The sequence below is a fragment of the Myotis daubentonii genome, chromosome 17 (genome assembly GCF_963259705.1).
Source record: "Myotis daubentonii chromosome 17, mMyoDau2.1, whole genome shotgun sequence".
Lineage (NCBI taxonomy): Eukaryota > Metazoa > Chordata > Mammalia > Chiroptera > Vespertilionidae > Myotis > Myotis daubentonii.
This window is the reverse complement of record NC_081856.1, coordinates 16767720-16790950: the sequence shown is the minus strand read 5'-3', so window position 1 is coordinate 16790950 and position 23231 is coordinate 16767720. Positions and strand designations below refer to the sequence as shown.

The window sequence follows — 23231 nt, the reverse complement described above, 5'->3', positions numbered from 1 at the left end:
ATATGTTAAGTGTCCAGTTGTCCGATCATCCATTCAACCAATCAAAGCGTAATATGCTAATGATATGCTAAGGCCGCTCAACTGCTCCCTATGACATGCAATGACCACCAGGGGGAAGACAGTCGACTGGTCAACCAGTCACTGACACTCCAACTGATTAGGTTAGCTTGCTGCTGGGGTCTGGCCGATCAGGACTGAGCGAGACAGGCCAGACACACCCTGGAGACCTCCCGCGGTCCCTCCCCAGCTGGCCAACCTCCTGCGTCTCTCCCTGGCCCCAATCATGCACCGGTGGGGTCCCTCGGCCTGGCCTGCGCCCTCTCACAATCCAGGACCCTTGGGGGATGTCGGAGAGCTGGTTTCGGCCCAATCCCGCAGGCCAGGCTGAGGGACCCCACTGGTGCATGAATTTATGCACCGGGCCTCTAGTAGTTAATAATACTGTATTAAACATCTGCAAGATGCTAAGAGAATAAGTCTTAAAAGGTTCTCACCACCAGAAAAAAAAATTTTAACTATGTGATGACAGATGTTAACTATTATTGTGGTAATTCTGCAATATATACATATATCTAATCACTCTGTTGTATGCTTTAAACTAATGCAATGTTATGTCAGTTAGAAAATAATTTTAGTACATATTTTGTTTCAGCAAAAAGGGACAAAGAGGTCCTGGTCCCAATGTGATGAAATGGAAGACCAGGAGACAGCAATGCTCCATGTTGGGAATGCATGAGTATTTGTTGCTTCAACAATATCTAGAACACAAAATGCAGCTATTATATATTGTTGCTCAGGAATTCCAGAAGGTGAAATAGGGAGGGAAGTTAGCACATACATCATCTATTCTGAAAGAAAACTGAAGTTTATTTGTAAAATTAGTCTGACCCAAGTCAGAGCACAGATGTATTTCTTTTTCAACATACCAAGATGGCAAACTGGTGTGTACCAACTGATAAATTACTAAATTGTGTCATGTGCTCCAGAAAGGTTATTACAAATGATCCGGAAAAGCAGTTTGTTCCTCAGAGATTCATCTTCTCACCCTGACTCCTGTAGGATCAGCTGTGTTAATAACAATGCTTTGCAATTTTATAGCACTTTTCCTGCTAAAAGCTCAAATATGAGTTGATATGGCACTTCGCAAACTACACAGATGGCGCTCCACAGTTTCCACAGCTCTGACTGCAAAGCTCATTTGACTTACTAATAAATGTTCCTATCTCAAGATTAAAAACAAATATAAAAAACTAAGGAAAATGACAGAAAGACGGTGAATTTTCATACCCAACTCAGTGACAGCTATTTGAAAGGACAAGACTAGCAGAGGACCCAGAACTTCTTTCCGCTGCTGTGCACGCAGGTGTGCACCTCCAAAAACATCCTGCCAAGCCAACAGGCTGCTGGGAGATGAAGGGAGGGAGAGGCGGCGAATGAGGTTGATCAACGTTTCATATATGGTAGCCCACAGAATGGAGGCCGCCCAGGAGCCCCGCCCACATCACAAATCTAAACCTAAGTCAGACTTCACTTACAGGAAACACCTGTTAAGGAAACCTACATACACTCATCACAACCCTCCAACTCACCTTACTCGGGCTAGAAAATAAGACCTGCTGGCCTTATAAGGAAATCCCCCCCACCCCTGGCTAATCACGCCTGTTTCCAGCTGCCTGCCTCAGCTGCATCAAACCCGCTCCTGCCCAGAAGCACCTGAGAAGGGCGTTCTACTGCTGTGAGGCTCTGTGCTTCCCTAACCCATGGACTGTTTTCGCAAACTCAGTACTAAATTGTTTTAGTTTTGTCACTTGACAAGGTTATGCTGCCTGCTATGTGAATGTGCAACAATCAGACCTAAAGGAAAAATTCTCACCAAGGAGCTAGATCTGGAATTATCACCTTCTTCTGATTTAGTCCCGTGAACTGTAATTACTCACTGAAGGTTGACACATGGTCAGAGCTTGGCTGGCAGGGAAGAAAGGCTACCAGCCTAAAGTATAAGTGTTACTGACATTTATAGATCATACTTAAAACCAGTTCTGCCCTGGCTAGGTGTTTCAGTTGTTTGGAATGTGATCCTGTACACCAAAATATTGCTGTTCGATCCAGGTCAGGGCACATACCTAGGTTGTGGGTTCAATCCCCAGTCAGGGTGCGTATACAGGAGTCAATAAATCGATGTTTTCTCTTTTTCTCTCTCTAAAAGTCAATAAAAACATAGCCTCAGGGTCAGATTAAAATAAAGAAGTACAATAAAAGTATTTTTAAATGGTTATATTCTGTATGTGGAGGTGGGCTACAATCACCATAGAAATTTCCTTTATGCTATTCACAAATGCTTTGCTCATTACCAGCAAGAGAAGGCATTTATTTCTTTGAACTTCATGAACAAAACTTCTAAATGTTCTCCACTGGTAACTATATCTAACTATCTCATCTATCCCTGTGGATCTGAAAATTCCCCATCAGGGAATTTAACTATATAAAGTTGTCCATTGTCTCTGGGTAAATCATTGTACCGCATTTGTGTAGTAACTGTGGGCAAACATAACTGAATATAGGCATTCTCCATTGTGATTTATTATCTTGAAAAATTCAGACAATCAACTTATTCCTATGGAAAACTGAATTCTTACTGGTGATCAGATTTAATTAAACTGTACAATGAAGACCACTGAGGTGGAGAGCAGCTCTAGAGACTTGCTCTCCTTGGTGATTCAAGTGGTTCTGTAGTATCTACTTACAGGATTATATTTAAGCCCCAGGAAAAACAAATACATGATTTTAGTGAATTATGTCCTACCATTCTTAGCAAGAGTTTCATTTTCTTTTCTGAGAAAATTATTGTATATTAAGCCACATTCTGAGCTAGTCAAAAATAATACTCAAGTTTATGCTGTAATTTTCTCAAAAGAAAAGGGGTTTTAAATTGTAATGATCAAAACCAGTCAAATGATTCCAGCATTGAGATCCCCTTAGATATTTCTCTGAAAAATGTAAGCATAATCTCTGTAGTAAGTACCATTGTGCACTTCTAAAACCAACACTTAGATATGTCAAACAAGCATTCAATCTCCCAGGTTTATGAAATGTGAATATCACATACTTTATTTTTCTAATATTTTCAATTCGGTAATTAAAATGTCCTGCCACCTTTGAGTAGTTTTTAAAATAACTCCAAAGGCTCCTAAAACATAAGAATCTTTAACTTTATTGATTTAAATCCGCATAAAACAGCATTATCAGCTTTGCCTTCAACTTCAATATAACCATGTGGATGTACAAGGTAGGCAGACCAAATTATACATCCAATAATCTTTGTCCTTCCTCCCACACCACCTGTTGCGAAACACTGAATTAGACAGCAGGTGCTAAAATGGATGTGATTATAATAATATTCATTCTGTAATCAGAGTAATAGTTCATTTACTAGTCTAAAGCAGCAATTTTCAACTTTTTTTCATCTCATGGCACACATAAACGAATCACTAAAATTCTGCAGCACACCAAAAAATATGTTTTTTGCCTATCCAACCAAAAATGGGTATGGTTTTTGATTCATTCACACTGGACCACTACTGTTGTGTTGGCTATTATCATTTTTAAATTTGACAATACAAGGAGAAAAAGTCAGTGCCCCTGACTAAATAGTCAGGTAATGCATGTTTTAAAAATTCTTGGGGCACACCGGTTGAAAGCCTTTGCTCTAGCTCTAATGAGTTGATAATTACAAAACAGTTTATGATGTTTCCTTTCAGACTCTTTCATAGAGTGTGCACGACCCTTTGCATTTCTGGGACGTGTAAGGAAATTGGGGCACAAGGTCACATTTGCTCAACTGATGAAGGCAAGCCTCAATCCAAGTGGTGTGGCTTTTAAGTGCTACTCCAAACTGACTATGTAGAATTAAAAACCAAACAAAAAAACTCCTGCATTCAAGGAACTCAAAGAGTGCTGGTATGTGCTAGTAACATCTTCCAAAAGAACATCCCACAAATTGTTAGTAGATTCTCTAAGATTTTACCACCTTTCTGCCCTTCAGTGGCATCATCTCATAAGACTAGAAAGGAAAACGAATGACAAAATCTTCCAAGATTTTATACTTTCATCCTACCCTTAAAATTAAAATGCCTTTTCCATACACAAGCCTGTGGCTGGTGTACATAAAATGTCATTATTTACTTCGGTGAGGGATCTTCTTATCTTTCTGCTGAGAAATTTCTTAGTATGGAATAGTGAGCTCAAATAGTGCACCCAGACGGACAATGGACAGTCTTGGCTGTTAATCTCCATGGTGACTGTCCCTAACCCTCTACTTCTCAGATTACTGGCATTCCTGGAGGGAAGGAAGGTCCCATTCCTGGCCTCTACTCAGGACCCATACCAAAGACACTTCAAGCCTACCTCCCCACCACATCTATCCAGTCCCCTAAGGAGTCTTCAAAAAAGCTGAGACCCACCAATAATTTTTTTAAATATTTTTATTGATTTCAGAGAGGAAGGGAGAGGGAGAGATAGAAACATAAATGATGAGAGAGAATCATTGATCAGCTGCCTACTGTACACACCTTGAGCTGGGCATGTGCCCTGACCAGGAATCGAACCTTGACCTCCTGGTTCAACCACAATCAACCACTGAACCACACTGGCTGAGCCCGCCAATAATTTTCTAAATTCCAAAGAGACGGTGGAATTTCCATTTTGATAAGCAAGGTAAATAATTTATGCACTCTGAAATTTGGACTACAGACTTAGAATAAAAAAAAAAGTGTATATTTCAAGCTCCCAGCACATGAAAAGTGGGCATCTTTTTAACAAAAAGCTGTCATAGCTATAAAATGATCTATTGAGGCAGCTCCATTTTGGTGCATGCAGAGGGGACTATGTTAATTATTACTCATACTAGAAACCCGGTGCATGAAATTCATGCACTGGGGGGGGGGGGGGCGGGGGGGGTCCCCTCAGCCCAGCCTGCGCCCTCTCACAGTCTGGGACCCCTCGCTCCTTACCACCTGCCTGCTCGCTGCTCCTTACTGCTCAGCTCACTGCTCCTCAGCGCTGCCATGGAGGCAGCGGCAGGAGAAGCTCCGCCGCTGCCACTGGGCTTGCCAGCTGTGAGCCCGGCTTCTGGCTGAGTGGCTCTCCCCCTGTGGGAGCACACTGACCACCAGGGAGCAGCTCCTGCGTTGAGCATCTGCCCCTGGTGGTCAGTGCACAACATAGCAACCAGTCGTTTTGGTTGTTCTGCCGTAACAGTCGCTTAGGCTTTTATTACATAGAAGATCATGAGTGGCTTTCAGGATTAACTCACTAGAAATGTTTCTGGTAAAACAAACAGTCCAAAAATATATATTATCATTTAATCAAGTGGTCTACACAGTAAACACATGAATAGAAAAGGAAAAATAATAGAAAGAGGTCACAATTTTCTCTAGTTTGAAAAAAAATTATTCTAGAATTTAATGAAAAAATTTAGAAAGATTAATGCCCTGCAATCCTATTAGTGATAAACAGACCCTTTACCAGATTTCTTTAAAATCATCAAATTCGTTCTGGCTTCATTAATAATAAAACCTATTTTATCCTCACCACTCTGTGAGGCAAACAAATATTATCCCCATTCAACAGAAATAGAAATTGGGACTCAGAAACATTAAACCACTTGCTCAAAGCAACAGATCCATCTGTAGGCAATATATACATAATCATTATTAAACTTACATTTAAATCATACAAATTTTCCCTGATTAAAAAGAAAGTATAAATTTGTTATCAGAAATTTACTTTAAATGTCTAATTAAATTCCATTAGCTATAGCTTAAGAACTGCTGCTTATTACAGCTCATAGAGAATCACTTCATGTATCTCAGAATTAAAAAATACTCCTTCCTCTTTTCTCTTGTTTTACAGGACAGTAGTAACACTTCAACTTCCTACAACTTAGCCTGCGACAGATGGTTATTCCCAATGATGACCAACCACAACCTCCCAGCCCACATGTTCACCTTCTAATTCAACTGTTAACATTCCTCCCAAAAAGAGCTGGGATCCATGTTCCCAGATCTGTATTCCAAATCTGGTAAGTGGAGACTATGACTAAGACATAATCGACTTCTGAGGTTAATCTTCAAAGAAGATAATGCTTCCTTGGAATTCTCACTCTTTGAACCCCAGCCACCATGCTGTGAGGAGGCGTAAGCAGGTACACAGAGAGCCATGTGCTGGTGTTCTAGCCCAGTGGTTCTCAACCTTCCTAATGCCGCGACCCTTTAATACAGTCCCTCATGTTGTGGTGACCCCCAACCATAAAACTATTTTCGTTGCTACTTCATAACTGTAATGTTGCTACTGTTATGAATCATAATGTAAATATCTGATATACAGGACGTATTTTCATTGTTACAATTTGAACATAATTAAAGCATAGTGATTAATCACAAAAACTATGTAATTATAGATGTGTTTTCCAATGGTCTTAGGCGACCCTGTGAAAGGGTCGTTCGACCCCCAAAGGGGTCGCGACCCACAGGTTTGAGAACCACTGTTCTAGCCTATAACTCAGCTCAAGTCCCAGCCAACAGCCCACATGAAATGCCAAGCCTTCACCTGATTCCAGGGCCAACCCATTGACTCGGCCCTGGCTTTGAGTCTTCCTGGCTCAGATGCCAAACAGCATGGAGCAAGTCAGCTGTGTCCATCGTGACACAAATTTTCCAATCCTGCTACCAAGTTTTGGATAGTATATTATGTAGCAACAGTAAACTCCCTAATCCAGAACATGGGCAAAAAATGAAAAGGAGACGAGGAATAAGGCTTCTTTCTGAACATTCAAAACAAATATCCCAAATCTGTGCCCTAAAGATCTCAGATTCTCAGGTAGATCTTATTAAAGTGCATGTAAAATAAGAGAAAATAGGAACATACTATAATATGTTCTCTCTCCATCCCTAGCACATGTATCTAGAATGACTTTTCTCTTCTCTGACAAAATCTCAATCAGCCTTTGAGGCTCAAATCAAATACTACGCCATCTATGAAGCCTGTCCTCGGCTCACAAAATGAACTCTTTGCTCCTATAAAATATCCGTCTAGCCCTCTGAGTATAATTTTCTATTCTAATGCACATATTGTACTATAATTACTTTTCTGCATGTCCCTAACCTGTGAGATCTTTATGGAGAGGCACCATTTCTTTTTTAATCTTTATATTCCTGATATCTGGTAGATAGGAAGCACTCATTAAATTTTTGCTGACGCTGGCTGGGTAGTTCAGTTGGTTAGAACATTGTCCCACTACACCAAGGTTGCAGGTTCAGGGCACATACAAGAAGCAACCAATGAATGCAGAAGTAAGTAGACCTGGTTATCTGGTTTCCAAACCGACTGCAGATAAAGTGCAAACATTCAGAAAGGAGAAAAGAGACCCTTATTTAAAAATTGTTTTAAATTTAAAAACAAATGCCCATATTCACAAAAAATAACACCCAGTGAACAGAGACAGAAAAGGGAAAGCTAGTAGTTAGCTAGAGTACCCTAGTGAGGGATCTACAATTTACAGTTCCTTCGTGGAGAGATAAACAGATCAATGCCTTAAAAGACTTCATGGCCCGTTTGGCTCAGTGGATAGAGCGTTGGCCTGCGGACTGAAGGGTTCCAGGTTCAATTCCAATCAAGGGCATGTACCTTGGTTGCGGGCACATCCCCAGTGGGGGGTGTGCAGGAGGCAGCTGATCGATGTTTCTCTCTCATCGGTGTTTCTGATTCTCTATCCCTCTCCCTTCCTCTCTGTAAAAATCAATAAAATATATTTTTTTTAAAAAGACCTCATGGACTTCAGTGAATTTTAACACATTTCAAATCAGTTCAAAACATAGGGAAATACTATTCATTTTAAAGTATTTTCTCCTAAATGACTAATTTTAAAATTTGAGGTGTTAAAAAAAATAAAAACCAGAATTGGAAAGCTTAGCTATATGAGATCTCATTTTCCAAAGGTTTTATATAGCCACTGTTTCATGTAATTATCACTGTCTTTTTATTTTTGTTGGTCCCCTCACCCCCACCACCCGTACTTAATAATGTCCCGGTCTTAGTTACATTTCAGAAACCTGCAGTACTTTCCTCCCAGCTAACCCAAGCTATTATATCTATTTGGGATGTATCACTGAACCACTTGAAATGCAACCACCAATCTTTGGTCCAACCCTTTCTAATATGCCAAGATTTTTTAAAAAGTAGTACAATATATACAGAATGGCAAGAATAAGGAGATCTCGCCTAGTATGCCCATAAGATATTTCAGGGAAGTTTTAAAAAAAACCCAGAAAGTGAGAGTTCTTTCTTTTTATTTTAAATTTGAGTCACCTTAAAATTGCCTAATTTGGTAAATCAAAAGTCCTCCTTTTCTTTCCATTCTCAACACCTCTTAATTATTTCCTAAGTATATGATATCCCGGTTAAAATTTTTAAAATAATATTCACATGTTTTGGGCTTTTTTTGCTGTTAATCCTCATTAGAGGATATTTTTCCATTGATTTTTAGACACAGTGGAAGGGAAGGAAGGAGGAAGAAAGGAAGGGAGAAAGAAACATGGATGTGAGAGAGACACATCAATTGGGAGGCAACCCAGGTACATGCCCTTGAACCTGTGACCCTTCAGTGTGTGTGCCACTGAGCTACACGGGACAGGGCAATATTCCCATGTTTTGTTTTGATGTTTTATTTCTGGGGGTGTCTATATCCCTGTCCCATGCAGGAAGATTCACAGCATGATTCATGGCCATTAGCCTAAGAATGTTCTACCTCAAAGAATATTACTTTGAACAAGAGAAGATAACCTCAGTTTTGTCTGTTTTTCCCAGAAGCCTAAAAGTTTCAAGATGAGAGTTATTCAAATACGTGTGTTATTTCTTGTTTTGCTTTGAGTGCTTGTGTTTTTCCCACCTACAACTCTTACACGGAGGTATCTAAAACTATGTTAAGAATCTAATTACTACTTTTCCACTGGATTAGGTAGGTAAGACCAACCTCTACACACTACACACCTGTGAATCATGCTTGCCTTTATACTCCACTTCCTCAAGTGAGAATAAACTCCAGATACCCACTGTGATTCATGAGGGAAGAGAAGACTCTATCTTAATAAGTACTAAAGAAAGAGGTGGTTATAAAGAAACTATAGACACTGGAAATAATTTGGGGATAGGAAAATCAAAAGGGAGAACAAATGAAGACATTGCAAAACACAAGAAACCTCCAAAGTCAAAATTAGGGGGTATTCAAGTATTCAAAAAACTCAGTTAGTTGCCACACTGCAAAAAGACCCAAGAAATTCTTTTCTCTATAATGTTACTCAAAAGAAGTGCTTGAATAAAAGCTTTTTATTTAGCCAAGTGGACTACAAAATTAATGTCTCAATCTCAACCCTCCTCCTGTGCCTAAAAGAGAAATTTCTGGGAGGAAAAAACTCCAATTAGTTCTCTGGAGTTTAGGTTCTCATAGGCAGGTGTAACGTTACCTCTGTATTCACATAGGTGTATCTCCTTATGACGACTTGTAGAAAGTATCTCTAGGTTCCAGTACTAATGAGACTTCAGAAAGAGCATGCCATGAAAATGGCCACGATGACACTATCTCAAGCAATAAGCTCTCAAAGGTTATGCTTTTCTTCAGCCCTGATCAAATTCATTAATATATTTAACAATTTAATTTCCTAACACTTCTGAAGAAACTGAAGTCTGAATATTGAAAAGACTGCCTGCACAACAATGTGAATGCACTTAATTTTATATGGATTTGACCACAATTACAGTTTTTAAATTAAAAACAACAGACATTTTAAAAAGTCAATGTCTGAAAACAAAGAAAAAAACAAAAATTAGAGCAACTGTTTCATATTTAAAAAGACTACGGGAGCAAATGCAATGAGTGAACTTGATAGATTTTGGTTTCAAAACCAAAGCTATAACAGATATTTTGGGAACTGAGAAAACTGAAATAGAGGGCTGATAGTTTTCTTAGGTTTAATAGTGGTATTGTGTGTGGTTATATAAGACAATGACTTTGTTTTAAGGCAGTGTACTTTATGGATAAAGGGTCATCTGTAACTCACTTTCAAATAGTTCATCCAATACACACACACACACACACACACACACACACACACACGCACTCGTGGAAATCAGAAAGACAAAAGCACATACAGCACTAAAATGTAATTTAACCACATTTTGGAAGCATCATGGGAGTTAAGAGGGATGACACTGCATATCACAAAGCACCACCCTGCTTTTCCACTTGAGTTGTGTACTGTTTCTACTACCTAATAGATAATTAGTTGGTGACAAAATATGGGTAGATGACAAACAACCTCCTAACTTAGTCTGCAAATCAAGTGATCCACAAAGTAAGGAATTATTGTCTGAGTAGAAATTTGGGGAGAGGGTTGAGAATATTTTTATAGGTGTTCTCACAAATACAGGCTCCTGTGTGGACTATAAAGGCTTTGCTCTTCGGAGAGCTGAAGAATTTCATTATTTTATCTACTGACACATCAGCCCTTCAAGTGACAGTTTCATTCTCTTCTTCAAAGGAAGTATTTAAGTGCCAACCCAAGTGGACCTTCTTTGTATTTGGTTTTGTTTTATTACCCTTTCTAAACTCCTAAATTTCCCCAAGGTTTTTTTTTACCTTTTTTCTCCTCTTTCCACCATAAACTGAGATTATTAATCCCTCTTCTCACCATAGTGTCAAAATATTCTGCAGGGGAATTTAATATAAGTCTGGGTATAAAGAATGTTCAGTTTTACTAAAGCAACAAAGCCAAAAATTTAAGTCTTTGCTGTTTCTGATTTGGAGATAAGTGGACTTTTTCCTTTTTCTATCGAGCACTTTTTTGTATAATCTATAATCAATGTAAGTAACTTACCAATAACCTTGAATATTGTTGGATTCCATCTCTTTTTATTTGGATTGATTATATACTTTGCTATTAACTAAGATCAATAATATAAATGCCCAAATAAATTGAGTTTTATTTCAAAAGATGGCTTCCTAATTTTTAGAATAACTCTTAGTTTTCTCTTGGCAAACCAAAGAGCATGCAAACCAACATGTTCTCAGGAGGCCAGAAAGAATAGACTAATAGGTACAAAGGCTCAGGGAAAAAGGAGAAAGAGGGGAAAATGGGTCTGTGACAGACCTTATTAGTAAGTGTTTGGGAATGTCCTTCTGTAGTGCATGGGGAATTTTCTTATAATAAAAGGGTTATGTTGGGAAGATCATTCTTTTAATGACTTACAATACAGACGGAGAATTTGTTATGAGTCCAAAATATAGTTTAAAAATGAAAGCCTTTTGCTGTTTTGGTATACTATTTGAGAGGAGGGGGAGAATGAACGAAAAAAAAAATATATATATATTCCATCCTTACTTTTCACCAATTTTGGAAAACCAATAAGAAAACAGGTACAATTTCCTATTGTGCCTATCTTAGATAATAAGCCAATGCATAAAATCATTTTAGGTATATTTATAGAACACAATAGACAGATGAATTTGAATACCAGATTAATCAAAGCATTTTAGTTCATGGTTTTCCTCCTTGATATTAAACTCCAAAGAACATATACCAAAAATTATAATTTGTACTGCAATGGGAAAATATTCTAATTTGCTTTACTAATTAATCCTCCACATATTTATCTGAAACTTCAAAAAAAAGTCTGTATAAGTAGCCTATTCCACTTAAATTAACAAGTACTATAAGCTGACTTCTCAATTTGATAACTGATAAGCTAGTAGTACATCCTTAAAAATCTTTCCAACTACAAGGGCATATACCTGCTACTCTGGATTTATTCTATATATACCTTCACTAATTTATCAATTTCAGTCAAGGCTGTTCTTGTGTATCAATATCTTTAATCTGCAGGGTCCTAACCTCTTTAGCTTAGATTTAGCACAGCAACTCCTCTGGAGGCCATGTCCAATTTCTTTCTGATGCCATTCTCCTTCTCCCCCATCAGATACTCAATACCTTTCTCAACGAAAATAAACACCTATGAAAAATGAGGCTGCTAGAGACACCTGAAGCTCACTGGGAACTTCCTAAGAAGCGAACAGAAACGGCTTGCGTAGCCAGGAAAACGCTTTGTCCCTCAGGGAGAAGGCTCACTTGACTCCTCTTGAGGGCAAAGAAGCCGAGCCCCTGAAAATCATAAGCCCCTGCAAGCCTTCCTATACCTTACCTTGTCCTTATCTGTTCTGGGGTGGAGTAGAAATCTCACTTCTCAATGAAACAGGGGAAAGAATACCCCAATGCTCAGTTTGGTTGTGCAGAATATGGGGTGGAAGAGCAGTGGGGTTCAGTGGTGCCTGAAGGGAGCGGACCACCTGTTCCAGAATTAAGGATGCAGATCAGAAGACTCTACACATGAGCCGATTAACTTCCAACAAGTCAGCCAATCACTGTACTGTGTGTGTGCTAAGTGATCTGTTTTCAACCTAATGGTTTCTTTAACAAATAGCAAGCTTCTTCACTCAAAGCTGTTAGCAGAGCAAATCTGTTTGGTAAAGGGGGAAACCGGAGATCATGATCACACATGAAATACTTAAATGATGGTAACAGACTTCCCCATAATCTTGTGGATTCCCTTCACTATCACCCATCTTTCATCTCCAATTTTAAGAAAAAAATTGAGAAAGTCACGGAAGATGAAGGTTAGAAAAGGCAGGGGAGAAAAGTCTATGAAGATTTATTCCCAAATTGAAGCACTGTGAAGTTTTGCCGTATTTTATCATTCTATCCTCACTTCAGATACTGGGCCACACTGGGCTTAGTCTCAATGCCCAGCACACCCAACACGCACCCACAGCAGGCTGCAGGCACACGGCAGTCGCCTCAACACCCACATAGACCTCCTGCCTGTCTCCATAAGTCTCACAACCAGCATCTGGAATTTCAAGAAAGCTAGTATGTTAAATTTGTAGAAATTCATACACTCCTGACACTCAGATTTTTAGTAAGGAATTGCATATTCCTTATTTAGGTATCTAAAAATACATGTGAAAGTATTTGCCACCTATGTTCCAACAATTCCAGAGGTGATTACCTATTAAACATATTTATGAATAATTCTATTTTTTAAATACAGGGTGGAGCAAAAGTAGATTTACAGGTGTGAGTCCACGAAACAGTTTATTCTTGTATTATTATTTACTAACTATTGTATTGTTTTCCATATGAACAACTGCAAATCTACTCTTGCCCCACCCTGCATATACACAAGCACATTTAAAAATGTATTTTTAGCCAAAACCGGTTTGGCTCAGTGGATAAAGCGTCGGCCTGCGGACTGAAAGGTCCCAGGTTCGATTCCGGTCAAGGGCATGTACCTGGGTTGCGGGCACATCCCCAGTGGGGGATGTGCAGGAGGCAGCTGATAGATGTTTCTCTCTCATCGATGTTTCTGACTCTCTATCTCTCTCCCTTCCTCTCTGTAAAAAATCAATAAAATATATTTTTTTAAAAATGTATTTTTAAAAATTTGTTATCCATGTAACTAAATTTTCCACTTAGTTTGACACAAGTAAAGATAGTTTCCACTAAGATATGCAATTTTTAAATTTACATAGACAATAACTAAAAGCTTTTCATCATTAAACATTAACAGAATTAGAAATCTTATGGTAAGTTAATGTTAAATATTCTTACAAACGCCACTGTAACACCCAACACAGGAAGTCATTTCACGTTTGACTCAGGAGCTGATTGTATAAGCAGGAGTCAGTCATGGCTAAAGAAGACCATCCTCACTTAAGGGTACTGCAATGGGCAGAGATCAGTCAGCAACAACAGGAACTTCCAGAACTCATGCACACTCTGCAAGTTAAGCCTTGGAGATGTGGGGTCACATTTCATGTAACACACTAAATGAATAATAGAAAATAGCATGCATTACACTTTCATCTGTGACAACAGGCCTTCAGCCTCAGCAGCTGGAACACTAAAGCAGTGCGTGCCAATCCGCACACGTGCCAAGGTGGAAGAGTTCCCTGAAAGCTCTCCTCACTCCCTGCAAACAACTGAGCAGACAGAAGAATTCCACAAATAGCAGAGCAGAAGTCAGATGACTGAATATATTATCAGCCTCCTTTTGGGACTACAATATCTCAACACCGCGTCATCCATGCTACATGGACTGCAAAATATCTGCAAAACATGCATCACACAATCATCACCTAATAGTTAAATATACTAAAATTAAATATATTTTAAAGAAATAAGAAGCCAACTATCTCTATCGTTGTTTCATCCTTTCTAAACCTGTATCTCCCCAGAGTGCCCACTAATCTATTTTCTACCTATTCCCCACAATCAAGCGTTCTTGAGCTGATTTTCTGATCTTTTTATTACGCAAAACAATAGACAATCTGAATAGGATTTTTCAAAATACATTCCTACCCATTTTCCCTTTCCTAGTGGTGAATTACTGTGTTATCTCAACAAAGCACTGGATAAGACACATACACACTTACCCTAGGAAAAAAGTGCAGCCTGCCAGCTAACAAGAAAATAAGTTAAGGGGGCAGGGCTACAGGGCAACGCTTGCCTGGGTTCAAATTCCTCTCCGGTAGTCTGGCTAGGTGACCTTTGGAAAATTATCTGACAACCCTATGCCTTCACTTCCTGAACTGTAAGAGAGAAATGATATTGTTATATCACTGTGTTACAGTGAAAAATATACAGGACTATACACTCAGGGCACCTTAACCCTGCATCAGCACTCAAAAAATGTTAGCTGTTTTTACTTCATTCATTATGGTTCTTATTTTGTAAAAATTAAAAGAAAAAAGGAGAATCTTGTAATTTAAGAATTGTTCAACTCTGGGCTGATGACTAAAAAAATCTAGAGACTATTTGTAGGTCTTAAGAAACATCTGTCCAGGTTGAGAAATACCTGCTGACAAAATTTGCAGGGTTGGAACTAAGCAAATCTATTCATCCTTTTTATGGATCAAACAACAACAGGACTGAGAGCCTTAAAAAGGCCTGCAAACATTTGCTTATCAAATTTTTTAAAAGAAGACATGCTCAGACTCACCATTCCCTCTGATATTTATGATTTCCTTTCCTACTCACTGGTCAAGGTAAACCCCCCCCACCCCCCCCCTCCTCCCCGCCCAGAGTTTTGCCCAAAGGCACAATGACTTTATACCCTCTAAACTTCATCTTCTTCTGGAAAATGGCGGTGACCTCTATTTTATAGGTTGTGGCAAGAATGAAAGAATGGAATACACCTCAAAAGATCTATACAGGCCAAAACCGGTTTGGCTCAGTGGATAGAGGGTCGGCCTGCGGACTGTAAGGTCCCAGGTTCAATTCCGGTCAAGGGCATGTACCTGGGTTGCGGGCACATCCCTAGTAGGAGATGTGCAGGAGGCGGCTGATCGATGTTTCTCTCTCATCGATGTTTCTGACTCTCTATCTCTCTCCCTTCCTCTCTGTAAAAAATATCAATAAAATATATATTTTTTTAAAAAGATCTATACAGTAGTCCACCCTTACCCAAGGTGGATACCTCCCAAGATCCCCCAGTGGATGCCTAAAACCAAAGATAATACCAAACCCTATGGATACTGTTTTCTTCCTATGTATTCACACACAAGACCTAAAAAGCCCAAAGTGGGGTTTAAGTTGTTCATCAGGAACCTATGATAAAGTTTAATTTATAAATTAGTCAATTTCATGGATATGAGAGTTGTTCTTACCATAGATCTTAGCAACCTCGGCATACAATTTTTTTTCTTTATTAAGTAAAAAACTTTCCCTTTTCACTTAAACGAAGCACTTAGTGGCTTCTCTTTGGCATATCAGAATTGCCAGCATCACCACTCTTTGCTATTTGCGTCCATTATTAAGTACAATAAGGGTCACTTGAACACAAGTCCTGCAATATCACAGTCAATCCAATAACCTAGATGGCTACTACGTGACTGACCAGTATGGAGGCACTAGACAAAGGAATAAGTCATGTCCTGGGTGTGATGGGACAGGATGGCATAGGATATAATGAGATTTCATCCCTCTACTCAGAAAGCAAACAGTTTAAAACTTAGAGTTTGTGAAAGCTGCAGAGGCAGTTTTCCATTCTTTACAAACCTAAGATGGGAAGGCCTAAGATATGTTAGTCTTAAAGCAGGAACAATGCACAGATAACCCACAGAAATGGGAGGTCCCTGATGTGACCTTCAACCAACTACAGATTGCCATCCTGACCACACATGATTTCAGAGGACATAACCATTAGAATCCTATTTTCAGGGGGGAAACCCAAACCCAGATCAAAGCAGTTTTCTGACATTATATAATTAAAATTACACACACACACACACACACACACACACCAATCTTTAGCATCAAAGCAAGTTGAAAATTAAGGTGAACATGTCCCTTTCTACCTTCTCCCCAACCGAAAAAAAAAAAAAAAAAAAAAAAAAACCGCCCACTCTAAGTTCTTCATTTAAGCACCGAACTTGAAATGGATGGTTTATACTTTGGACCCTGAGAAAGAAGAAAGTTACTAAGGAGAAATTCTGGCGGCACTGGACTCAAATTAAAAAAAAAACAAAACAAAAAACCAGAGCCTAGCAGCCATTTCTAGACAGGTGCCTCTCACTCAAGCAATGTTTCAGGGAGAAACCCGCACTGAATTGCCTGCCTGCATTGTGTTGGTGCCATATGAGCCAGCCCTATAAAAGATTTTCTGGAATTGTATTTCAACCAATAGAACTGATGCTTTCCCTGACCTATCAGAGCTGTGCATGTCAGCGGGATCCCATCAGCATTTTCACTATACAATCAGAGCAGTTGCACTCTGACCAATCAGGTCAGTGGCTTTTAGACCAATCAAACTTAATGATTTGAAGTCCTCATTTGTATAAGGACTGACCAATCAGGGACCAAGGGCAAGGACTTAATCTCTATGTAAGTCAGTGCTCTGGCTCCCAGAGCAGACTGGAGCAGACCAGGATTGCCTCCCAATTGAGCTGTGCGCACTGAGTGAAGTATCCTTCACCACACCTCAAATTGGGGATTCCTATTGGTGTTGAATTGGCACCAACACCGTCAGTTGACATATCAAAGTAAACTCCCAATGCTGGAAGAATCAAATACTCATCAAATAAATAACTAAACAAATTAAAACAATGCTTAAATGAGGCAAGAATTCAAAGAAACAGATCAAAAAAGCCCAAAGTGAGATTTAACTTGGCCATCAGAAACTCTTAACAGTTCATGATTGGCTGCCTGTACGTGACAAATTCTGCCAGAATTAACCTACTAACTTCAATTCTCCATGTACCTGTCAATTGATACCCAAAGGGAAGATTGCCCTTTTCTTCCAGAACCTTGAACTATTGCTAGTAACCTCTATCTATAAGCAGCTCTCCTCTATGACTTATATCAAGGTTCTATGTCCCAAAGCCTCGAAAAGCAGCTAAGTAAAACACTGCCATCGGCCCCTGCTTATTTAATTCTTCTCTAGAAATTTCTAACTACAGAACCAACTGAAAATTGTCCTAGAATCAATGTTTCCACAATTTCATTATGTCATCACAGCCACTGGAAGCCAGAAATGTGGTCAGATGAACGTTTTATAGGGAAAACACATAAAATCTTTACCCTTAAAAGTCAAGAGTATTATGACCTACATGCAGACCAGTTTCTTCACAAGTTTACTTTCAAGAATTCCACTCCTTTCATAACGAATTTGCCTCAGTTTTTATAACAGTTTCAAAAAATATCCACCGAAGTCATACATTCTCACCTCTATTTAGAAAACAGTATCTAGAATCCATAAAGTGTGTTTTCTTTATGCGGACTGGTTTGAGGGTCTATGACACTAAAATTATATTTTGTAGCTTTTCCAGACATTACTTTTAATAGACTTTAAAGAGTAATAGAACACAATATTCTTTCTACACTTTGCAATTCATAAACCCTTCTATGAGCCTTTAAAACAAAAAGAAAACAAACACAAACGCTAAGAACACCTTTTCTGTGTAGAAAACAAGACATAGAGGTAAAATTTGCTTGAGTAATGAAAGAATATAAAAAATTGGGTTTCGTTCTGTTTTCTCTTAAATGGCTTTCATTATTGGTATATAAATATAGTCTGATTATTTCACTAGAAGAACAGCTCTTGATTTGCTGCTGTTTTATGATTTACCGCAATAAAAGAGCAATACCTTAAAAATAGTGGCTATTTCTCCCTCCTATTCTCTTAATTTAAAATTGATAGAGCATGTAATAACATAATCACCAAAAACTATAAACACAAACTATTGAAAAGCTAGTAATTTCTTAAATCGCAGTATTGCCACAAAAATAGCTAAACATTATGTTTTTAAATATAATTTCAACCATGATATAATAATAGCGAAAATATCAAATAAGGACACACTGTGCATTTCAGAAAACTAATCTTCTTGGAAAATTGTTTAAAAAGACACACACACACACCCTTTTTTTTTTTTTTGGCTACACAACATCCTAAGGCAGTGATGGCGAACCTATGACACGCGTGTCAGAGGTGACACTCGAACTCATTTTTTTGGTTGATTTTTCTTTGTTAAATGGCATTTAAATATATAAAATAAATATCAGAAATATAAACCTTTGTTTTACTATGGTTGCAAAGATCAAAAAATTTCCATATGTGACATGGCACCATAGTTAAGTTAGGGTTTTTCAAAATGCTGACACGCAGAGCTCAAAAGGTTCGCCATCACTGCCCTAAGGACTAGTTATTAAAAGAATCATTTTTAAACACAATTTTTTTTTCAAGAAATCCAAGTTGTCAACTTATGGGTCATATTTCAACCTGATGCGATTTGAAACAGCTAAGGTACTGAATCCTTATACGTCCTAAATATAGGGTGTATAATGGAAGCACTGCTCCTCACAGGTCCTTGATTCTAAGGCTTGGAAAGTTTTAATACGGCATAACGACAGATGAATATGCACTCTTACACCACAGCCCAAGTCCCCCTCCAATCCTTACAATGTACATTTCCAGTAAAATGCTTCTCTAACTCTGAACAAGTCATGTAAATTATACTGAACCAATGAAGGGTTAAAATCAGAGCCAAACTATCTAAAAAATATTAAGTTCATAATCGGTGAGCTCTTTTTCGACCCTCTGCTTCAGTATCCTGACATCTAAAAGTCAAAGAACTCCTCTGGTAAGACTGAAATTCCCAGGAGGGAGGCTCGGATCCAGTCTGAGAGCACACAATGGAATCACAGCTGACGACGCACATCTTTTTCTAGATGTCTCCATATGCCTGAGAGGCTTCTCCCCCCCGCCAGGCATTCAGGGACGTGCTACTCTCTGCCACCAAGAATAGGAGAACATTTTCAAAGATTGTTGCAGAAAATGAAGTAAAACAATGTGTCGGTCTCCAGCATACAAAAGAGAGAGAAGGGCCCATGTCAGAGTGGCCATCAGTAACTAAATTAACTAATGATGGGGGGAGGGGTGAATGTTGTCAAATTTTGAATGTTGCTTAATTTATAATACCTCCTACTTCTGGCAGCTGTTTATTTTATCTTGGCAATTTTTACTATTCTATCACTAAGATAACACCTCAAGGGTTACAGCAAAATGCCATTAATTTTTATCTCAATGAATACTCACAATTATACTGGATTGGAAGCTCACATTATAAATTTGAAAATGGTATGTTACAAAAGAACGCATTTGCAGGGTGTGGTAGTCCCCTAAAACTACAGTCCCCCTCTATTCTTTCTTAGTAACCCAATATTAATAAAAGCTAGAGAAACTGGTATAGATAAATATCATGCAGATAAAATACCATAAAACACACACCACACACACCACACACACACACACATAAAACCCTCACCAGATCAGTGAAATTCATTGGATACTGTTCACAAAATGGACTCATTCTCAATTTAATATTATTCATTCCTTCAACTCCTCAAGATTCTGCAAATTCCAGTTGGAAAAGCAGCCTTGTTGCTGTCAGTGTGCTCTAACCTCACCAACAAAGAACAGGAGCTCACACACAAAAAAGCAGCGGAACAGCTGCTGTCTTTTTAAAAGACAGCTTTTCCTTCGGAGCAACCTGTGATCCTGACGGAGAACCCAAAGACCTGCCCTCCCTATTCTTAAAAGTCAAGAGTTGATCAAGTCACTGGACTGAAGGCAACCAACAGCTTAAACCCACCAAAATGTCTCCTCGCCTTGCATAAGCCAGAAAACTACCCACATGCTGGGCAATTTAGCAGTGTTTAAGAAAAATTAAAATAGTTTATTTTTAAGAATCTTTTGTTGTTGGCAAACTACATTTTACTCCGACTTCTTTTCTGTAGATAAATATTCTTTGATTAGCTGTGCTCCTTCAATACCAACGCTTTATGTTTCAGTGAGATGCTTTGGTTCCTAATTTCATTTTGTTTACCCAAGAAAGGGGGGGGGGATGCATACCAGAAAAACCACAACTTTTTTTTTTTTAATGTCCTCCCCAGATGCCGAACTTTCAAGTGCACTTTGGGAATTGGCGGTCTAATTAAAAAGGAACCAGTGAAGCCATTACAAACAATGATACTTTACTCTCCCAATCATCAATCGACAGAAGGCTCTACTCATTTTCAAAGTGCCCTTCCAAATCTCACAGTCCCCAGGCCGGAGCAGCTGAGTGACACTGAGGTCGAGGTACACAGACAACTCCTGCGACCCTCGGCCCGTGCACCGGGAGCTCGTGTCCAGAGCACGATCACGACAATATATGCCATTTTAGAAACGGGCCTCGGAGTTCCTGCCACATCGTGAGCGGCTTTAAGGCTTCGTCGTGTCTAAAGACAACGTCTCTCGTGGTGCCAGAGAAATAAAGTATCTCGGGCCCCTCTGCGTGTCTCCCCGGGTCACAGCCCCTGCGAGTGACACTACCCTCCAGCTCGCGGGGCCGGCGACTAGGGATGGACGAGAGTGGATAGCTCTCGGCGTCTCCATGACTCCCCCGCCCGCGTGCAACTCCGCTCCAACTGGTCCGGCGCAAGCCCCGCCCCCTCCCTTCCTCCGGCCCTCGCGATTGGCTTACCCACACCTTCGATTGGCTCCCTGCCCCATCCGTCACACGCAGCGAGATTCGGGTCGGTGGGAGGGGAAGGCATTGGAGGAGGTGGAGTGGGAGTGGGATTCGAGGACGCGGCGGCGGAGGAGGGTGTCGGAGCTCGGTGCGGTTGGGGAAAGTTTCCCCTGCCGGTGACAGACCCGGGGGCGCTAGGCCCAGCCCGGCTCCCGGCCGGGGCGAGGGGCTCGGGTCCCCGATTCCCACCCCTCGGTCCCGCAGGCCCCGGAAACCACTAGGGGGAGGGGGAAGAGGGAGGGACCAGCTAACCAGGGACCGACCCACCCCCGATCTCGGCGGGGACGCTGCCGGGACTCCCCGGAGGGGCCGGGGGCAGGGGGCGCCCGCCCGGAGAGGCCACCCTGGCCCCCTCCCTCGGCAGCCCCCGGGGCCCGAGAGAGCAGGGTCCTCGGGCTGGGACCGCCGGCCGGAGGCCCCCTCCCGCTCCCCCCTGGGGCCCTGAGGGCCTGTGCCTTCAGGGGCGGGGAGAGGAGGAAGGGAAAAGGGGGCGCTGGCGAGCCAACCCGGAACCTCCCGGACAGCCTCCCGCCCCCGGCCCCGGCCCCAGCGCGCCTCCGGCACACCAGCCCGCACCCAGAAAGTTAAGTCAGGGGCGAGCCCGGCTCGGCGCCGCCGCGGCCCGGCCCCCGGCTCCCCGCCCCCACCGCGGCCCGGCCTGCGCGGCCCCGGCGCCCCGCCTGCCAGCTCCTTCCCGTCCGCCCGCGGCGCCCCTCGCCCCCCGCCCCCGGCGCTGACACGGGCCCGGCCCGCCCGCCCGCCGGGCCGCGGCTCCCCTCTGCCCAGCATCGCACCCCGCCGGCCGCCCCCGGCGCCGCGCTTCACCTTCACACACACCCCCGGCACTTCCCCAGCCCGGCCGCCCCTCGCCGGCGCCCACCCGCGGCTGCAGGCGCCCCGCGTTGCCATGAAAGAAGGCATCTCCTCCGAGCCCACCTTCCCGTCCCTGCTCGCTCCCCGCGAGGGGGCAAGAGCCGCGAGCCCCGCGACCCCGCGCCCGGCTCCTCCGGCGGGGGCTGCGCCCGCGCCCCCGGCCTCCCTCCCCGCCGCCCTCGGCACTCACCTCCTGCCGGCGCCGCGGGCTGCAGCCTCCGCCCGCCGCGCGCTCCGGGACCGACTCCCGAGCCCTCGCGCGGCGCTGGAGCGCCTCCTTTCTCTCCTGGGGACTCCGCGTCTCCCCGCCGCTTCCCGCCCGCCCCACCCCCCGGCCCCAACTCCCCGGCCCCGCGGCGCCTGCGGGATGCAACTCGGCGCCCCGCGCCCCCGGGCAGCGGTCCCCGCGCACACAACAGCCCTCGCCCCGGCGCGCGGCGCTGCCCGGCTCCGCGCTGGAAGCGCAGCCGCGGCCCGGGGTGGGGAGGCGGCGCCCCCCGCCCGCCGCCCGCCCCGCGCCCGCCCTCGCGGCCCCCGGGGAAGGCGCGGTTACCCGCTCGGGTCGGTCACGCCGTCAGGTGCCGGCTGCCGTCGGCGCTGACCTTCGCCGCCGAAGCCGTGGCGGAGGCTGCGGCCGCCATGTTCCCGTGTTAATAACTGCTGCCTGGTTGTTTATTTCAATGGAGATCCTCCCCCAACTCCCTCCTCCTCCGCCTCTCCTCCTTCTCCTCCTCCTCCTCCGGCGAGTCTCCGCACTTGCGGCGAGAGACACAGACCGCGCGAGCTCGGGAGAAGGGGAGGGGGCTCGGGGGCCGGGCCGCCCCTCCCTCCGCCTCCCCGGCCGTGGCCGCCGCCGCGTCTTGTCACCGGGGAAGGGACGGGGCGGAAACTTGCCTCCCGCGCCCCCGGGGAGGGGGCCGGGGCGCCCCGAGGGCGGGCCGGGGAGCAGACCCTGGCCGCGGGGTCTGCAGCATCTTCGTGGGCAGAGTCCTCCGAGAAGGCGACCCGGGGGGAGGTGGAGAGTGAGGGGGGCGAGGGGACAAAATGGGTGACGGCGGTGGACAGAGGGTGGCCGAGGGGTGCCTGGAAGTGAAGGGAGAGTAAACAGATGACTCCATGGGAGGGCAAAGGGCAGCGCCAAAAAGAAAGCGAGCTGATGGGGCTGCACGCGAGGAGGGAG

At 42.6% G+C, this 23231-nt stretch overlaps 1 protein-coding gene across 12 annotated transcripts in view; it reads right to left on the bottom strand.

Annotated features, from left to right (window-relative positions):
- The window catches only part of NCOA2 (nuclear receptor coactivator 2), a 273087-nt gene extending 250143 nt beyond the window's left edge, over window positions 1-22944 (bottom strand). For 2 of the 12 annotated variants that reach the window (XM_059672918.1, XM_059672927.1), the window contains exon 1: window positions 22242-22379. The gene's annotated coding sequence lies outside the window, so the exon portion shown is untranslated. Of the gene's footprint in view, window positions 1-2123; window positions 2148-21130; window positions 21636-22241; window positions 22380-22604 lie in introns of those variants that run through there. The other 10 variants (XM_059672932.1, XM_059672933.1, XM_059672931.1 and 7 more) reach the window with 10 other exon arrangements.
- Between the last annotated feature and the right edge of the window lie 287 nt (window positions 22945-23231).